This window comes from Helianthus annuus, chromosome 14, assembly GCF_002127325.2.
Source record: "Helianthus annuus cultivar XRQ/B chromosome 14, HanXRQr2.0-SUNRISE, whole genome shotgun sequence".
NCBI lineage: Eukaryota > Viridiplantae > Streptophyta > Magnoliopsida > Asterales > Asteraceae > Helianthus > Helianthus annuus.
Window position 1 is genome coordinate 34,615,899 of NC_035446.2, and position 7,620 is coordinate 34,623,518.

General features: G+C 36.1%; 1 long non-coding RNA gene across 1 annotated transcript; it reads right to left on the reverse strand.

Annotated features, from left to right (window-relative positions):
• Positions 1-1,399: 1,399 nt before the first annotated feature.
• On the reverse strand, positions 1,400-2,154 carry LOC118486360. The gene is made up of 2 exons (XR_004878638.1): positions 2,064-2,154; positions 1,400-1,591 (listed from the first exon to the last, which is right to left on the reverse strand). It is a non-coding gene; the product is annotated as an uncharacterized LOC118486360 (long non-coding RNA).
• Between the last annotated feature and the right edge of the window lie 5,466 nt (positions 2,155-7,620).

Here is a 7,620-nt window from a genome sequence, read left to right on the forward strand (position 1 = left end):
GGGTGTGAAATGACAAAAATACCCTTACTAAAAAAACAAAACAACTTAACCTATCAAATAGATTCAGGAAGGTATCTGCCAATGCCATCCATGATATTTTTGAAGACCCAAATCAGATATATAACGACATTCTTTTCCTAAAACTGCACTGAATCCAGCCATGATTTTGTCAAGAACGTAAGTATTTGCTCCGGCTCGGTTGGTTGCGTTGCAAAAAGTTGGTAAATAGTTAGCTCTAGGGTTATCATACTGAGCCACAAACTTGTACCAACTCTCTAGAGTATCCTTTAGATCCTGAGTCGTGTTCAATGGCCTACAAAACCCCAATACATTTTTAGAAAATGAAAATTAGATAACCCATCAATGATGTTGTACAACTTACAAGAAGGTATTAAATGTAAGGCAGTGAGGGTGGGGCGGGTGAGATGGTCACAGTGGTGGATAAGGAATTACAAAAGGGTAGATTGTCGAGGTTGAAGGGTGATGGTGGCAGTGGTAGATGAGGTTGAAGATGATGGTGGGAGGATGTGGTGGTGGCGTTTTTCTGACGGGGTGAGGTGTTGGTGGTTGTGGTGGTGAAGGTGGTAGAAGAGGGTGGGGTGGATGGAGCTTCATGGAGAAGATAGAAGAAAGAGAGAGGAAGGTGGGGGTGGGGGTGGGGTTGTTTTTTTTTTTTTTTTTTTTGAAGGAGTAGGTCCCACATATAAATAAATCTATTTAATAGGTTAAGTTATTTTTTAGTAAGGGTATTTTTTCATTTCACACCCTATTAACTGAGAAAAGTAACTGATGTTAGGCCTAGGGACTATCTAGGAACGAAATTGCAATAGTTGGGGACTATAGCTGTAATTTTAGAAAGTTAGGGACTAAAGGTGAAAAAAGGCAAACCACTGGGACTATCCGGGCATTTTTCTCTTTCTAAAATTTTATATATATGTATATGTATATGTATATGTATATGTATATGTATATGTATATGTATATGTATATGTATATGTATATGTATATGTATATGTATATGTATATGTATATGTATATGTATATGTATATGTATATGTATATGCATATGCATATGCATATGCATATGTATATGTATATGTATCTATATATCTATTATATATAATAAATGAGAAGTTTTTGGCTTATGTGGCACCTTCTTAGGGCTTCTCAGAATGCATTTTGGCGGGAAAATGAGCTGGATCCTTTTAGTGCTCGCGGATCCCGTTTTTACCTATCTGACCCATTGATTTCGGACCCTATATATTTATCTATCTAAATTCTAAATTCTTTGTTCCTTTCATTCAACAACACTCCTCTGTCGCCATTCTCAAAACCCTAGCGCCGCATACCCATATTGTAACGCCCTAACACGTTTTAACCTAAGATTCACAGCGGAAACTACATACCTAAAATTTCCTTCATGATATTCTTTCTTTCATTTAAATACATTAATCTCTTTTTATAAATTAATCCAAAAACTAACATACATGTCTCAATTTAAGTGACTACGTACACACCCACATACAATCCGTGTCTTGACTCGATCTTCAACCGCGTACACTTCTAGATGAAACATCCAAACATGTATAGCCTGCAATCACCACATTCAAACACATTATTAGCAACCGGTGACATAATACAAAAATCTTAACACAAGCATAATAGCGCGTCAACATATCATGCTTTTTCTTATACTAGCCCCTTCATCCATCCATTCGATTACTCGCATCGGATTGTGGAGTCAACCTTCACTTCGTTTGTTAACATGCCTATACTTCACATTAATTCTCAATAGAAAAACGATTAGTACATTAGCTTCCATTTATATGAACATGTCCTCAAATACACATAACTCATCTTATTCATTCAAGCATAATTTCATTATGTAAGTTCCCTTTCTTACCCAAACCTAATCGAATCTCTTTCTTAACCACTTCCAACCCATTCCATTAAAACTTAACTTAGTAATAGCATCGATCCATATCTTCTTACATTGCATTCAACAATTAACATATATCATAAATACATTACCAAACTAAAGGGTAAGTTCGGAGTTCACTTACTTTGCGCGTCCGTATTTTCGTTCGCTTACTTGATTGAGTCTTCTTAGCCCGTTAGCCTTCAACGCTCCCATCCATCTTGACATGATTCGTATACACTCATGTCATTACATTCACATTCTTATTAGCATATATGCTCATACATATGAACCACCATATCAAATTCACATCTAACATATGACCTACATGAAGCATACTCAACATCATTAATTCATTTAAACAAGCATAAAGTATACTCGACATCATCCCTAGATAATCTTCACATGAACTATATCTATTTACCCATTACTTGCATACAATTTCACTTATTATTGTCTTTTAGACATTTCATGAAACACTTGGTGTGCGTACTACTTCCTAAGCATAGTGTACAAGTATTTCATGTTTTTCTTCCTAGTTATCACTTTCATTCATCAATACAAGTAAACATCATACAAATTATATACCATACTCAACCTATATACATGTACACATCACATACTACACATTTTCACAATCAATTTCATACCCTTTCATGAATTAGACATAAACCCACTTAGCTAGGTGTAGTAAATCATCAAAATACTCAATTTATAGCAATTTACTCAAAATCTTCACTTAGGGTTCGTTCCTAAGCAAGCATACATTGTCAATTTGGCCATAACCTAAACAATTCATACATAAATCACTACTTGTGATGTTCATCAAGATTTCTCAACTTCATTAAACATCAAAATTCAACATACCTTATGATCCCTCAGCTTGGGTGATCGTTAATTCATGTTCCTTCTTGAATTTGAGCCTCGATTCATCCTCAATTGGTTGATATATGATGAACTAGGGTTTGGCTCTCTAGAGCCTTCCCCTGATCACGTACAGAACACACACGAAGTGTGTGTGTGTGTGTGTGTGTTATTTTCATTTAACATAACAACTTTCAAGTTATCCCACTTTGGTCCCTCATGTTTCGTTTTAATCAAGTAAGGCTACAACTCTTCGCTTACTACTAACGAGACCAATAATCAACTAAGTTAATTATTCCTAGTTAATCCTCATTTTTCAGGTTAACTTTTCTCATTAACTGTACCTTACCCGTTTCTTAATAGTAACCGGGTCTAAATTACCAAACCCGTTTTTGGGGTGTTACAAGTCTACCCCCCTTAAAAGAGGTTTCGTCCCCGAAACCTTGCTCATATCCACGGGGCCATAATTCTTTACTTACCGGTTACTACCAGTCCTTTTATATAGCACACTTCTAAAATAAATTCATATATCTTTGGATTTCGGATTCTTGTCTCCTGTTAGCTCCTTAATGATGATCATCACTACTTGGCTATTCATTCATTTCATTCACAATACACACCATGGCAAGAATTCACTCATACCTTATAAAAAGGGTCCCATTCATGAACATGTATAACTATACGTCTTATCGTTACTTTCTTAAATCAAATGTAATACTCATATACTTACATTTACACGTATGTTCCTACATACATATATACATACCTTCATGAATACATTCACACATGCATACATACATGCATAAATACATACAAGCTTTATTCCTTTGTGCACATTCAATCCCCTTTAACACATACGTACGTACGTTCATATATGTACACTCATACATCTATTTACCTACACCTGAAAACATACTTGTAACATAACTACTATTTCATACTCACCTCTCATACTCAACTCGAGATTCAACATCACACTACGTTTGCTACCAACATGTACTATGCACATTCAATCCCATTTCTAGTTTCTTTAAAACTTTGGTTCGTTTGACCTATTTATAACAGGTCAATGCATGACCGCTCTCTAACATATCATTTTCATTCGTTTAACCTGTTCGTGATGGGTCATTACATATTGGAGTATGCATTGTACTTACTTCTAGTCCGAGCATACTTACAGCATGTCACTTCATCCTTCTTATATTTAACATCAACGGTTATCTTATTTCATTCCATTCTTTTGTTTAACTTGGTGTTTATTCACCCATAACTCCTTCACAAATTTCTGATTTGTATCAGCATTATACTGTTCAAGGATCAAATAATATAACTTGCAAGACCTAAGCTTAGATAATTGAGAATTCACAAGGATCTTTGCATTTAATATAAATAATGGCCATAACTTTCATACAATGTTTATAACACTTCAACACTTTAGATATGATAACATACTCATACTCATAAAACCCTTACAAGGTTCATAATTGGTTCAATTCGTAATATAACGTAACTTTACCCTTTTTGAGATCAACTTCAATTCCTCGTGCATCCAATGTTCTCATACCTGCATTACATTGCTTTCTCAACGGAAACACGGTTAATAACGTTAATACTCGAACGTATCTAAATCGTACATACGCACATGCTTTCCCACGTGCATACATACATACATTCATTCATACATATCTACATATGTGTATACATTTATACCTACCTTCATACGTACTTACATTCATTCATTCATACTTACATACATTCATACTTTTTTGCATACATTCATACATACTTATATACGTGCATATACTCATACATATATATATACATACTTGCATACATTCCTACACCTCTACGTACATGCGTACATTCATACATACCCCTCATACCTTCATGGACGATAATTCTTTCCTCATGCATACGTACATACATTCATGCCTACTTCATACATATCCACATACGTTCATACGTTACTTCATCTCTACATTTACACATATACTCATGCATACATTCGTACTTACCTACATACGCATCTTCATACGTACATACATTCCTACATCTTCTACATGTGTGTACAATCATACATAACCTCATACGTGTATACATTACTATGTAACTTCATACGTGCATATCTTTCATACATTACTTCATACTTGCATACATTCATACATAACTCATACGTACGTATATACCTTTCTATACTAACGGGGGTTCAGGGGCAGCGCCCCTGAGAGAAGTGGGGTCCAAGGGGCGGCAGCCCCTGGAGAGGTCCAAGGGGCAGAGCCCCTGGCTGGGCAAAAGTCCTTTATCAAAAATGCATCAGAACTTGATTTCGGTCAAAAAGTGCATCCCAAAATGATTACACAATGTCATATATATTTTTGCTCAAATTTGACCTCCACCGTAAATTACGGTACCTACCGTAACTTACGGTGGCAACTTTGTTACGGAGGAAACCTCCTGTCTTACGGTGCAAACATTTATCCGCAGTACCCACCGCACCGTAATTTACGGTGGAACCTGTACATCAGCAGATTTTTCCGTCGTTCTTGCATACTTAAAAGCGCATAACTTTTGAACCGTTTACCCGTTTAACCTCCCGTTTCTTCCTATATGACCAAAATTTGGTCCTCTTTCATATGGACTCAAAATTCCACGCCCGGATTAAGAAAATTCTTAACTTACAAGCTTTCGGCTTAATATTCATTTAAGAATTATTCGACCCGTTCATGCACTTATCAAACAAACACGTTTGTTTGATCCCAATTTCTCATGAACCCCATAAATTCAATATTGTCTATCGTACTAGGTTCATATCACGGGTTTATATACGTTCTTAAACCCGTTTTCGATCATATGTCTATTTTGACCCGTTAAGGGTATTTAAGTCTATTTTAAGTATGGATCACCTTTATTCGCTCCTAGCTTCATATTTTCACAATTCTTATCAATTGATTTTCCACCACAACTACATTTGTGGTGGAGCTACGAGTTTTACCCCTTGGATCCTCCCTATTACGGCAAAACCCAAAAGCTTATACCTTTAACCTTTACACTTCTCAAAAGACTTACTCGTTCATAATACTTGTTTCCAAATAGCCCATGAGGGTCGTTTACCCGCTTTGTCATTCGAGGGTGTTTTGGTCAACAAATGCTCTGGTTCTTACGACAAAAGACCTTAATACATAATTAACCAAAAGTCACACTTTTTAACTACAATCTCATTCGTACATACCTGGCTTGGATCATGCTGTGACTCGTTTAATTACATTGCATTTTTACTTGCTGATTAATAGCAACGTAATTTCCATATGCTATTCATCCCGTGAGCATAAAATTCAACAAACGTTCATTAATCATCATCATCAATTGATCATATCATCATTAATTAACCCATTTGGTCTAAACACCCCAAACCTTTTACATTTTAAATAAAATGGTATCGATTTACCATTTCGCCCATTTGGCTCATTACGGATTTTCACCGTATGGTCATAATCTTTAAACCTTTCTTCCATACATTTAACCCGTCATCGCTTACGCCATAGGGTGTTCTTTAAACATTATTTTCATTTATCCATGTAACTAAATTACCGTTTTACCCTTATTACTTATCATGGCATACATCATAACAAAATCTTTCAAAACTCATTATACCTTCATTATTCCATGACCGAATTACCATTTTACCCTTTTTACCATCAAATATGGTTTACTGCCAGTTCTAACTTGTTCCGACCCGTATCGATTCGTGTTGGAACATATTATTTCAAAATCTCTTTTCGAATACTAACATCTCTTATTTCTAGTCAAATACATAAGTGGTGGTACTACTTTAAATGCCGTAAGCTTTACTTACCTTCCATCCGACTTCGCCTTTCCGCATACTTGATTCGTTTACTGCTTACGGCTCAAGCCTTTCATTCTTCTTTTCTTCCGTGCATATTTAATCCGTATTCACCACGGATTTAACTTTCATTCTTCTTTTCATTCTTCATAAGTTTGATCCGTATTCATCTACGGATTCAAACCTTCATTCATACCTTCCATTCTTTTCATTCCATTCCATTCACGTTTGAATTCGTTCACGAATTCAAACCTTTCCTTCCTTTCATTCCATTCCGGTTTGAATTCATTCCCGAATTCAAACCTTTCATTCATACTTCACATTCTTTTCATTTTTATCTTTATTCATATTTTTCATTCTTTTCATTCTTATCTTTCTTTCTCATGTCTGACCCGATTCTTAAAGAATCGGGGAACCCCTTTCCAATCCACACGACCCCTAATCCCGATTTGTCCGGACATATATGTGATGATCCTTATGATCCCATGAGCGTCCTATGCTTCTTGCACACTGGCCAGGCGTGCAATCCACATACTAGTCTCGTGTCCTCATAAGAATTATCACTTTATGTCTAGGGAACCGGTCTTAAGTTCGTGACACACCCATTTGAATCCTTCAAGGATTTCACCCTCGTATATAAGGGTATGCTACATACTAATGCTTGCAAATTTTTAAAATTTGTGTACCTGGGGTCCATTTTCCTGACATATCACACACTTAGCTTTCGTACTAGCCTGCGACTGCGGAACATCCTCATTATCCATCAAGCTCACCTTTCAATATTCATCATTATTAGTAACCTCTCACATACTTACTTATATTAAATCTTACCTTTCGGTCTTGATCGAGTCTTGGATTGTACGGGTCATTAGTCACAAGAGCACACAGGTTTGAGTTCAAGTACTCACTCATTTGTACTTGATTTCGCTCAAACCTAGGCTCTGATACCAACTTGTAACGCCCTAACACGTTTTAACCTAAGATTCACAGCGGAAAC